At 36.3% G+C, this 14,324-nt stretch overlaps 1 pseudogene; it reads left to right on the top strand.

Annotated features, from left to right (window-relative positions):
• LOC109830923 overlaps positions 11,532-14,324 on the top strand; it is a 9,254-nt pseudogene continuing 6,461 nt past the window's right edge.

The following is a 14,324-nucleotide window of genomic DNA, read 5'->3' on the forward strand; positions in this document are numbered from 1 at the left end:
TTATCGCCGCCATAGACGAACTCCAGACAAACTCCATCTTTTGGACAACCAAGAAACCTGGAGTTGGCTCACAAAGTCGAACCCTACCTCCTCTAAGGGTTATGAGTAGATCCAATATCATTGAAGCTCCCACTGGCAATAGCTCATATGAGCATAAGGAGCAGTGATTAAGTCTGTGATAGGCGCCTAGGATCATGGAGATTCTTTGTAGAAAACTCCTATCGGACTAGGATGAGATTATGGGAAAAACGTGAGGGCTTGTCAACTGATCTTCTCAGGAAGATTAACAGCCCTACGCTCCATGAACAAGCACCACCAGAGCAACCTCAGCTATGGTGGTCAAAGCATGCGACCCGCATGATCCCCATAAAGGAGAGTTCTCTATTCACAGCATGGTCCAGTTCCCAATGCTCCCGAAGCTCCTTCAAGAAAACCACCATGGTTTGTCATTTTTAGGGAGTACAATACCGGCTGGTGGATTCTTTCTCCAATAGAGTTTCCACCACAAAAGGTACCATGTAGCTTCTGGTCGTTCTCTCAATCCTCACATGGAAAACGCCATTCGACATAATTCATGGTGTATGAGCAGTTCCTTTCGCCAAAAGTTGGCATGCCAACCATCAGCCTTCAAGGCCTTACTGAAGTTTCGGACTCAAAAGAAACCTCGGCTGATGAGATGGCAAATAGAGTTTCGACTCATCTTCGTCATACTAACAAGTTGTCCACAATGAAAGCAAGCAAAATCCAACTAAAAGAGGTTCTGTACTGGCAACCTCACCCACTACAAAATTGTCTTTGAAGCAGAGCCAAAGCAAGATCACAAGTGGTTCAACCCCCTTCAAGCATCAAATGCCTACAAAGAATATTTTTCATGACAATGTAAAATACAGAACTAATAAAATATTATTCAATATGAATTAACTCTGATCTCGCAAGGATCAAGGCTTCACTATGGCCAATGACCTAGATGTCATATAAGACCTAGGCACCCCAATCAAGCCCTTGGCTCTTTATCAAGGTAAGCCTAAGGCACAACAAATGGTCGAATCCTCCAGTGCTACTCGACCATCATGCCGTGAAAATCAAGCCCTTGGCTCTTTATCAAGGTAAGCCCAAGGCACAATGATTCCTCAGTCGAATATCAAGACATTGGTACCTCTTCAGGGTAAACCCAAGGCACAATGACTCCTCAGTTGGATAAACAAGTCCTTGGCTCTTTATCAAGGTAAGCCCAAGGCACAACATATGGTCGATTCCTACGGCTCTCATCGATCATCATGGACAAGCCCTTTGTAAAACCCCGTAAATTTGAATATATTATGATAAATAATAATAAATATGTTATATGGTTATAAATAACATATATATTGATGTTTGAGTATGCTAATATTTGATTTGAGATCAAATCAATATATATATGTGAATATAGGAGTGAAATCATGCACAAGCCTGAATCTAGAAAAATGACCAGTTAAGAGTATTTATATTTTACACATAGACACAGTTCGAATCTGGAAAAACTCAAAAGACAAAAGTTGTAGGTATCTTCAATAGGTTTCCAACACATCTTAAATCCTCTCATTCCGATATCAGATGTGAAAGTTATAGCCAAACCATGCACAAAAACATGCACAAACCTATTTCAGGGCTGTTAGTAGTCAACTACTACTCAGAGTAGTCGACTAATCAGCTTAGTAGTCGACTACTAAGAGTAGTAGTCGATTATCGGGGTTGTTTTTAGTTTTTCTTTTAGATTTCGGGTCATATTCGTTTTGTTTCGAACCCAATTGTATATATGTGTATATATACTCGTTTTAAAGCCTTTTTTACCCTCTTTCACGTGAGTTTAACACCAGCCACCTTCCTCTTCAAACTCTAATCCTAATTGTGAGTTTTTGAGAGAGTTTCGAGGTATTTGTCGAGAGGAAGGCGGAGTTTTTGTGATCGTGGTTGAAGGGGGATCTTGCATACACATGGTGGAGGATTCCAGCAGCACTCTAAGGCAAGATCATCTTCATCCACTCCTGCACCCTTAGTAATTTCATGATTTAAAGTGTTAAATCCAACAAGATCATCTTCATCCACTCCTGCACCCTTAGTAATTTCATGATTTAAAGTGTTAAATCCAAGTTTATATGCTTAATTCTCAATTTCATGATTTAAAGTGTTAAATCCAAGTTTATATGCTTAATTCTCAATTTGATGTGATAAAAGATAGATTTTTTATAATAGATCTGTAACCTATGTTAGATATGATATTTTTCTTACTGTTAACATTAGAAATATGATCATGATCATTAGGGTTAATGTAAATTTTGTTTTTACCTTATTTAATTAAGTTTAACCCATGTGAAAACCCTAATTTGATAAGTAATTGAGTTTTTCTTGTATATTATCATGCTAACACTTAGGGTTGTGATATCTAGGCTTTGTAATTAGATTTAAAATGAAATATAAATCTGTCATGTGTAGTTTTCATCATGTTTTCATAATCATGTTGCTTATATGTTGTTAATTGAAGACATTTATTAATAAAGATGTTAACTTTAATTGAACCAAGATAATTCTATGTTTATGATCATGTTAATCTCTGTTTAATGTGGGCAAATCGTGTAAATCCTGTTTAAGTTTGCATAAGTGCAAGTTGTTTAGCTAATTTCCTATTTGCGCATATCAGTTTGCAGTTGCATGCAGAGTAGTCGACTACTAAGATGAGTAATCGACTACTATGTCTCAAAATACATTACACAGAAACTTTCACATAGCAGAGTAGTCGACTAATATGTATAGTAGTCAACTACTCACACTTAGTTCGATTTTCTAGATTCTGGCTGAACTCAGAGTAGTCGACTACTCAGGCTAGTAGTCGACTACTCAGGCTGATTTCCTGAGTTTTGTTTTGTTTTGTTTGAGATGTGTTTGTGGGGTTTGAACCGCACTCCTATACATGTAAATTCACTAATACACAAGTACAATGTCAATACATACACATGAGTATCCCAAAAAGGGATTTTGACAAGAGTTGGGTTGTTTATAATAGAGTAGTAATTGTTCATACACTCGTTGGATATCGTTAATGAGTACAGCTCAGTACTATATAGGATAGTATGTCGATATACCAGATATACACAATTTTTGATAAGATGGATATCGTTGATGAGCCTAGTTCAGTGCTACATGAGGTAGTGCGTCAATATTCCATATGTACAGGCTATTGAGTCGGGTTTGGATGCTTTGTATAGTAGTCCGTCCACTCGAGTGTGCGATGAGGCTGGTAAGCCGTATATTTATGGTGATTGTGAGCCATCTATTTGGATACCTATATGGTAGGTCGTCCCATACTCAGGCTACGTGCTGAGATCGCGATGAGACTAATGAGCCATGTACACAGTTCAGGATACCTACAAGGTAGTCCGTGACATTGAGATTGTTGATTTATAGCCTAAATTTTAGGCGGATGTCAGTTGTGAGTTCAACTCATCTTTGAGATATATGACCGAGATACTTTTCTCTTGAAAGTATACAGGATTATATGTTGGTATTTATTTTATCTCCCCCGTGATTTGTGGAAAGTATCATAAATACAATGTAATGATGTCCTTATATTTTCTTTACTGTTTTCTTTACTTATTAGTTGGAATCAATGATTAGCGATTCACAATTTGAGACAATGGTATATACATAAGAGTTTTCTTGTTTGGATTATTTCGCTTGACGTACTAGTCTCGTGTTGTGAATTTCTAATTGTTGATTTTATTAGATTGTCTATTCTTAGTTCGGTGTTAATGTTTAGATATCTACAATTTGAGACATATGGTATATACATGTGGGTTTCCTTGTTTGGAATATTTCACTCGACGTACTACATCTCGTGCTGTAGGTTTTAAAATGTTAATTCCACTTAGATACAGGAAAAATGAATCTAGGTAGACTATGCTTAATAGATAGAGCCTCCACTCCATTTAGCAGCCCTTCCCCTGGGGACGGATAGAGGTGATCTTGCTGTAGTGCTCTGACGCTCTTTATATGGTTCTTTTTATTATTTTCTCTTCTTTCAGGCGGTACAAAGGTACGAAGAGCCCCAGGATGACGGAGTTCTTGCATAGTCGCCGTCACATGAGTATTAAAAGAGGCTCCATAGTAGATTTTACATTTTTATTCAGACATTAGTATTTCATTTCCATATTGTAAAGGCAGAGTAGATTTTACATTTTTATTCAGACATTAGTATTTCATTTCCATATTGTAAAGGCAGTGTGCCTTAGTACGATATTTATTTATTTTTATTCAGACATTAGTATTTCATTTCCATATTGTAAAGGCAGTGTGCCTTAGTACGATATTTATTTAATTCATGATAAGAAATTTATTTATCTCATACAGTAGATGTATTTCTGTTGAGACATGATTTTCATTTATGAGATATCTCCTTCTTTATCATGTCTATTGTGTTCAGTTCTTTATTTTGCCTGTTTTGTACCTTCACTTTTTTTTATTCCACTAGAGGATACTGCTGTGATTGGTGAAACGTGTTTATGCACAAGTGTGGGTGCATAGCAGGTTTAACATCTCTGGGTTCACCTTGGACTGCAGCCTTGTGTGAAACTAGGGGCGTCACACCCATGGTACCTCTTCAGGATAAATCCAAGGCACAATGACTCCTCAGTCGAATATCAAGTCCTTGGCTCTTTATCAAGGTAAGCCTAAGGCACAACATATGGTCGATTCCTCCGGCTCTCATCGATCATCATGGACAAGCCATTGACTCTTTATCAAGGTAAGCCCAAGGCACAACGACTCCTCAGTTGAATATCAAACCCTTAGCTCTTCATCAAGGTAAGCCCAAGGCACAACGACTCCTCAGTCAAAAATTAAGATCTTGGTATCTCTTCAGGGTAAACCTAAGGCACAATGACTCCTTAGTCGAATATCAAGACCTTGGTACCTCTTCAGGGTAAACCCAAGGCACAACGACTGCTCAGTCGGATAAACAAGTCATTGGCTCTTTATCAAGGTAAGCCTAAGGTACAATATATGGTCGATTCCTCCGGCTCTCATCGATCATCATGGACAAGCCCTTGGTACCTTATCAGGAATAAATCCAAGGCATAACTCTTTGGCCGACTCCCACAATCATCTCTCGGCCTTAGGTGAAGAAAAGCCCTAGTCAACTCTCAAGAGTTCTAGGCATACGACTCCTCAGTCGAAAATCAAGCCCTTGGTACCTCTTCAGGGTAAACCCAAGGCATAATGACTCCTCAGTCGGATAAACAAGTCCTTGGATCTTTATCAAGGTAAGCCCAAGGCACAACATATGATCGATTCCTCCGGCTCTCATCGACCATCATGGACAAGCCCTTAGTACCTCTTCAGGGTAAACCCAAGATACATACGACTCCTCAGTCGAATATCAAGACCTTGGTACCTCTTCAGGGTAAACCCAATGCACAATGACTCCTCAGTCGAATAAACAAGTCCTTGGTTCTTTGTCAAGGTAAGCCCAAGGCACAACCCTATGGTTGACTCCCAAAGTCGCTACTCGACCATACAGGGATTATAAAGATCTAGGCATCTCCATAAGACCTAGGCACCTAACCTTAGGGTTGCCATTCTGCTAAAAAGGTGTTCATAAGCCTAAGGTATGAATATTAAGTGTATGGCTAATGCTTAATTAATCTAAAAACTTAAGTAGTTGTCTGTCAAGTTCTGGTCAATTAAACGCTCAGCCAAAATAAGGCATCAAGTGAACTAGTTGTCATAAGTCCCCTGTACGGGTCGACACATAACAACTAACTCACTTTAGCTAACATCTCAGATGAAAACAAAGCTACAAAGCTAAAAGAATGCAAACAATAAAGACAAGCTCAACAATGAAGACAAAAGTTAATTTTCATTCAATAAGAGTAAACTTCATTACAAACTTCTTTACAAAAAAAACAAAAAAAAAAAGAAAGAGAAGAGAAGAGAAACAAGTAGGTCATCAAAGCTCTCGACCAGACTCAGGAGTCGGACTTGACGGACTCATAGTGGCGGTAATTGTAGAAGATTCCCCGGGTGCCCCCCAACGACAGGCTCGACCTCATCGTCATTCGCTGACAAATCCAACATGCCTCCAATTTTCTCAACATCTTTCAGCAAATCGAGACAACAGGAGACGTAAGAAGGATAGAAGTGATCTGGGGTCGGATGAGAGTTGCGAGGAACTAAAGAGGCGAAGTAATCAACCCCAGCTTTACATGCTAAAGCTACTTCACCCTTCCCTATAGGGCCACGACGCCAGTCATCGACCACTTTCTTTTTATGCTTCTCGAATCCAGATGAGCGAGTCGATCCTCCAATTTCTCAACAAGGGACATGAATGCTTGAAGCTTTGATTGCAGCTCTTCAAAGTCCCTCCTCGTCTTTTCGAGAGACAGGCGACTTGTTCGAGCTTCTGCCTCAGCCGTCGTCCTGCGACGCTTCTCGGACTCGGCCTCCGCCCGTAGGTGAACCATCTCCCTTTGAAGGTCCTCGATGGTCCCCATCTACTTGGAGAACTGGATTCGAAAGCTCTTGAGGATCTCTTCCTTCTCATCCAGACTCCGACGCCAAGCGCTTTCTTTGTGAGCTGACTCGGCCTCCAAGACAGTGATTCTCTTCTCTGCCTCTTCCTTGGCCGACTTCTCCTTAGCCAGCCCTGCTTGGCATTCCAGGGAACGCTCAAGTCGATTGAACAGGGCGTGTCCCAGCGAAGTCCCCCGAGCTAAACAAGCTTGAAGAGCTTGGTGTATGCCAACGCTTGGCATATCCTCCAAAATTCTCTCGTCAGCACCATTCTCAATCTGGTCTGACGGAGTTCCAGCTCTCCCCTCGACGCCGTCGTCCATCCCAATCGGCTCCTTGCTAGGACGACGGGACGCCTCAGGATTAGTACTGTGGCTAACAACATCCTCATCGACCACTGGGGCTCTATCAGCCCCACATTTTTCTAAGTGTTTAAGCTGAGTTATCAGCGGACCCATCCCAATTGGTCTAACTGGACGCCGCCTCTCAACCTTTGTCCTTCCCCTCAATTCAGAGGCAATGTTAGCTGCTTGAGGTATCAAGATAGTCATCTCCTCTGCACTGAAAACCCCCCTCGGCTTCTTATGGGGTCTAGCAGTGGGGTCAATCAGCCCCAAATAACACAAATAAATTAATAAAATTAAAACAACATAAAAACACATATAAGAAAAACATATAACTTGATAATAATCAAACAGTAATGATAACAAAACGCGTACATGAAAAGTAAAATGTGACCAAAATTATGTGGTAACATACACAGCAACCATGTATAAATACATGTACAATACGTAGAATTAATAAAATAAATGCAATACAAAATAAAAATAACTATACTATAATGTGACCACAACAAAAATTATAATAAAAACACAATAAATACTGAATCACAATAAGTATAGCAATACACGAATTGAAACGTGAAAAACATGAGCAAGAATACACTACAAAAATGTAAAACATACCAACTATAAAATATTACGACTAAATACGTAACCAAAATACAATATGTAAAAATACAAAAAAATCAAAGCTAAACAAACACACATTGTAACAACCTTTAGTAACTCTATACACAAACTATAAAGTCGTAACACCACATACTCACACCGAAAAATAACAACTCCTATTCAAAGAAAAATATAGGAATAAACGATATTAATATAATATGTTCTACGAAAAATACAAAATAAGAGAAACGAAACAGAAGAGTAACACGATGTAAAACAATACAAGTTAAAATAATGAAAAATTCAAATCTGACAAGAAAAACATAAATGAAAGACTCAATGCATTTAAATAAGTAACAAACAATTTGACAGTATAAAACTCAAAATAAATTAACACATACAAAAAATCGTAGAATACACTGAAACATAAATGCTTACTAACAATACTGACACTCACAAACATACTACTCGATAAAGACGTATAATATATAAAAATATAAACTATGAAAGGTAAAATAGTTATATAAGCAAATAAAAACATAAGAAGAGTATAATTCCATATAATAAAACACTGATATATTTTAGATAAACATGGTTACATAGTTGATACTAGAAATAATGAATAACTATAAATCAATAAAAATAACATCGTAAATATAATAATCTACGTTAATACACTATAATGAAAAGAGATTAGTAATTATAAAAATAATGAGAAAGTAAAACACAACACAAATAAAAAAAATAATGAATAGAGAATGAACAACAAACAATGACACAATAAAAGACATAAATATCTAAAAGTACCATAAAATAAATACAAAAATAACACGCGTATACAATGTATATTATTATAATGATAAAATAATACATATCGAAAACGAAGCAAACAAATAACAAATATGTAAATATACTATAAACAACCCATGAGTAAATGCTATACATACCCACAAACGCATATTAGAATTACTTCTTATATTAATTATAAAAGGATAATAATTAATGTAACAAAATAACTATATAATTAGTAACTCAACTCTAAATTTAACAATATAAATAATGCATGAATATCAAAATAGAAATACGTCACTCTTAGAAATAACAAAACCAAAGTGAACATACTAAAACAATCTAACAAGACAAAACCAACTGATAAAAACTATATACTAAAAATATAAAGGATAAGAATATACTGCATATGTAGAATATTAAAATCATGAATCTATTAAAAATCTGAACAATATATATTAATCTAGAACATAAGTAAATAACGGGTGGTATGACAGATAATCGCACACATACACAATATAGATATGCAAAAGTATATTAAACACAATAAAATAATCTAAATATCAGATATGCTATGTAATGTGTGTGTGAAGCCTAGAGCAATGCGAAACACTTAATGACATGATTTGAACAATTGAAATATATAAGTAATGATTTATATTTTTAATGAAAAACACACAATATTACACTGTGTGTGATATATAAAATAATGTAATAAATAATGCGGAAACCAATACAATCAAATGATATATAAGTCAAATCAAAGAAAATATAGTTGTAAAAATAATAACACATAAAATAATAACTGGTACGATGTAAGATGAATTATAGGAAGAGAGCGTATAGTCGCGAAGCGATGGGACAAGAACCGAGGAAAACTCCAGAGTCAAAGAGTGATAAGATAGGGACGAAACGAAATCTATCAAGGAAATAGGATAAGAGCTCAAGATTAGTCTTACGGATGAAATCATGATATATATCTAAATCATCCACTATATTCTTACTAATGAGGACTCTTCTTCTGCTCCGTCTACAAGGCACTCTTACTGAGAATCATCTGGCTCCTGATGATCTCCCAGCTGAACCTGTTCTTCCTCTAAGTCTGACGTACACCAGAGAAAAACAGGTGTACATCAGCGTGCATGGAACACGGCAAGACCCCCACAAAGAAATAGAGCGAACGAAAACCAAAGTGAAAAACGATACGATAACAGAATGACAAAGAAACGTGCAACTGGAAATCCAACAAAATCAACATGCAAATTTACTACTAAAACATGATAATCATAAGAATCCCTAAATCAATCGGGTAACGAAATCATGCAGATAGGGATCAGAATAATCAACCAAGTAATAGGGGCATACAATAGATGAAATTAATATTTAAAAATCTACAACTCGAGATGTAGTACGTCGAGCAAAATAATCCAAACAAGAAAACCCTCATGTATATACCATATGTCTCAATTTGTTGATAATTAAATATTAATCCTGATTTAGGTATGAAAAGAAATATAATTGGCCTACATCTCACAGGAATCATACTTAGCCAAGAATTAAAGTCATGTAACTAGCCATTCTAAAACAGATAATTGGTTCACATCTTACAGAGTCAACGCTCATATCATCGGATAACTGACTGTTCGCATATCCCCCACGTGCATCCCATCAAATAAATTCAGGAACCAAAGTAGCGACACCGATCTACTTTGACCCAACCAACCAATCCCAGTGGCGACACTGATCCACTGTGACTCAACAAACCAACCCAGTGGCGACACTGATCCACTGGTGCAAGCCTGGAAGATATATCAACAGTCTTATCCGATTACATAAACATGAACTTTCCCATCCCAACTCTTCTCATTTTTTTAAGTCAACAACACACGAGTTTTTAGGTCTTACTCACGTCACACAGGTCACTCTAGTCATAAACTACTAAGGTTCTCAAACACAACAACGAGATAATAATAACGCTAATCATGTGCAATAAAACATGGTATGTCAGATAATCAAAATTTAGAATTATAAATCATGACAAGCAACTACGTAATTCAGAAAATAATTCCTTTTCCAAAATAACTTCTTATAATTTATCATAATTTCCCTCAAATAATTCCATTCTCAAATAAATTCTTTTTAATTAATATAATTATCCGAAAATGAATCTGTTGACGAAATAAATTCTTTTAATCTATTATAATTATTCTAAAAATACTATTTATCACATAATTAAAAATTATTTAATATTATTCATCAAATCCACGAAGATAATTAAATCATAAATTAACATAAACATAAAATTAACAATTTCATCAACAAGCTCACGCATATAAATATCAACAGATCTAAAATTATAGATAATTCATAATAAATAGAAAAATATAGATCTGAGCAAGTAGGATCTTGCCTCAGGTTTTGTCAAACGAATCGACGCTGAAGGCGCGGATTGGATTTGACGTGGGGCACCGCGTCGAGAAGGAGCCTTCGGCGAGGTGCTGGCGCTGACTGGGAGGGTGTGTGTGAAGGCGGCTCAGTCTCGTCGAGAGTGGGGTTCGACGGGGCATTCGGCGCTGCTACGGCTTGGGGTTCATCGGACGTCGGAGGCAGGCGGTCGTGGGCTCAGGGAAGAGAGGGCGCGGCTGGTTGAGGACGTGCGCGGACGCGGCGAAGGCCTGGCGACGACGCTCGGATCTTGAGAAACAGGGAGCTGGCAGGTGTGGATGACTGAGAACGAGAGAGAGAGGCTTGAGCTGCTGTCGGTGGGAGGCTAGGTGGAGTTGTCCGACTTGAGGCTGGTCGGAGTTGGGAGTTGGGCGTGGCTGAAGGGGGTCAGCCAGTGGGAGGCTCGCTGAGCGCGAGTTCGAGGCGCGAGAGGGAGCGGCAGTTAGGGGAAGAAGAAGGGTCCTACGAGGTGTAGCGGTTGGGTGGCTCGACTGGAGCTCGAGGCGAGTTCTGGAGCTGGGGATGGAGCGGCGGATCTTAGGAGCTTCGGTGAGGGCTTAGGGTGAGCACGGGGTGGAGAGGGAAGGCGTTGAAGGTGGCCAAGGCAGCGGCGCTACCGGGCATGTGGGGCTCGACTTTGGAGGAAAACGGAGGAGGGTGAAGGCGCTGGATTGGGCGGAGCTAGCGGCGGTCTCAGGCGGCTGGCTTGGCTCGCCGGCGGTAAGTGGTCGGCAGTGAAGGGGAGAGTCGGTGGTGGTTGCGTGGGTTGTCGAAGAGAACGAGAGAGAGAGAGAGAGAAGAGAGATGAGAGATGTTGGTGGCGGTGGAAAGGTTGGGGAAGAAGAGAAGGAGGAAAAAGAAAAGAAATTATTGTATATATATATATATGTGTATATATATATATATATATATATATAATATATATATATATATTATATATATATATATATATATATATATATATATATATAAATATATATGAAAAGTGAATCTATAAGTGACACCTTAGGCTCCACCTAAGGACGGCGGCCTTAAAAATCGCATCATTCCATAATTTTTTTATACGATCCGCTCCGTTAACTTATTACACGTTCTTAAACCTAAACACACCAATTTTGGGGTGAACCCGGTCGTGTTTTGACCCTTCATCCACTCGCGCAATTTTAACGGTTTCGAATGAATAGAACTTTTTGGACGGCTTCAACGAATGGTCAAAAACACAACGGGTTCACCCCAAATTGGTATGTTTGAGTTTAAGAACGGGTGAGACCCCATCGCTCAAGTTCAAAACGGAGTGGATCTTGTAAAAAAATAATTGAGGAATGCATGTGATTTTAGGCAGCGTTCCTTAGTGGGAGCCTAGGGTGTACCTTAAGATTTCACTTTTCCCATATATATATAATATATATATATACTATATATATATTATTATATATATATATATATTATATATATATATAATAATAATATAGTATATATATATATTATATATATATATATATATAATATATTATATATTATATATATATATATATTATATAAATATAAAAATATATAATATATATATATATTATATACTATAAAATGGTGCACGTGCGATGCACGTGTAAAAACTTTTATGTTTATATGTAGCCCCATATTTTTTATTGCATTGATAATTTTTTCCAAATTATATTAATAATTTTTTTTCTAATAGAGAGAATAGATAATAAGGTTATGGGAGGTTTAGAGTTTGGATGAGTGGTTGAACAATTTTTGGGAGATAAGGTGAGCGGGATTTATACAAATATGAAAGTAGTTCAAATATTTTGAGGATATTTACTTAAAGATTTGGAATCAATTTTAATTTAAGAAATAAGACATCATTAGGTAAGAAATTTTGGTAATTTACCTAATCAAGATAAAGTTGTTGTATTTAGTAGTAATTAACTTGTAGCCGATATTTAGCATTATTGAAATGTTTTTGATCTCCCTATTTATTCTTATTTGTTAAGATTTGGCTTAGATGAACAACAGAACCGTGCACAAATTTACAGTAAAAATGTTAGTATGATGCACATGCTTTGCACGTGTATCTATTTTTATATTTAATTTAAAATAAAGGTTAAATGATAAATCAATCTTTATATTTTGTAGGTGTATCTATTTTTATATTTGATTTGTTAAGATTTATGCTCACTTTTTTTTAGCTAACATGCATGTCCGGGTCATGAAAAAATGTTAGTATGATGCACATGCTTTGCACGTGTATCTATTTTTATATTTAATGTAAAATAAAGGCTAAATGATAAATTTCTTGAAAAATGCATTTAATGTAAAACTCTATTTTTGGTATTGAAAATAATTTTGTGGGATTTAGAGGGCTAACCATTGTTTTGAAACTAAACATCTTCTCTTCTTTCTTTTATTTACTGCAGTCACAATGGAGAATAAATAACATCATCATGGTAATATGAAAATTATATAAAATAATAACAATGTAAAATTCGCATCACCTCTTCATCAATTAGAATCAACTTTTGCTTCTTACTTTCTTCATTCTTAAAGGACTCTATAGTATTACATAAAACACGAACATTTATACTCCATTATTTCTCATATATTTTTAACTCTCGGATTTGGTTGAATTCAAGAAGAGCATCACTGACTACTCCTCGCGTCTTCTTGCGAGTTGGAACACCAACACCAACTGCTGCAAATGGGAGGGCATTAGCTTCGATCAATCCAACAACCGTGCTGTCAGCCTCAGACGTTCAGGTCTATTCTCTAGCGACGATGGTCATGTTGACACTTGGATGATTGGGACAATTCATGGAAAAAGTATATAATTTATAGTATTCAAGAAGAGCATCAATGATAGACTTTTGCTAATAACGGTTTAAATGCACGTACGTTTAAATTGGGGGTTAGGGGTTTCTGTATCTCTTATTCCTCGTTCGTCTCCTTGCTTCTATTTTCGGTTAGGGGTAATAGATTATATTTATTAACCACTATTAGCACGTTTAAATGCACGTCCGTTTATTAGAGCTAATTGAGACGTGCATTTAAACCGTTATGAGCATTACCGTTTTTACACTTGCACGTTTATGAAATAAAACTAATAGATTATATTTATTAACCATTATTACACGTTATATTAAACTAATAAATTATTTTGAAATAACCGTTATTAGCATGTATTCTATAAAATTATTAGCACGTTGAATAGATTATATATATTTATTATACTAATTTAAGTTATGTATGTATGACTTTTGTTTATGTATGGATGCATGTATTTTATGTATGCATGTATATGTTTAAAAGGGTATTTTATTTAAGTTATGTATGTATGGCTTTTGTTTATGTATAGATGCATGTATTTTATGTATTTTATGTATGTATGTATATGTTTAAAAGGGCATTTTGGGAAGAAATATTTTAACATCCCAACCCACTTTTATAATAGTATTATATATATATATATATAATGTATAGATGCATGTATTTTATGTATTTTATGTATGTATGTATATGTTTAAAAGGGCATTTTGGGAAGAAATATTTTAACATCCCAACCCACTTTTATAATAGTATTATTATATTATATTATATTAT

The sequence above is a fragment of the Asparagus officinalis genome, chromosome 2, assembly GCF_001876935.1.
Source record: "Asparagus officinalis chromosome 2, Aspof.V1, whole genome shotgun sequence".
Lineage (NCBI taxonomy): Eukaryota > Viridiplantae > Streptophyta > Magnoliopsida > Asparagales > Asparagaceae > Asparagus > Asparagus officinalis.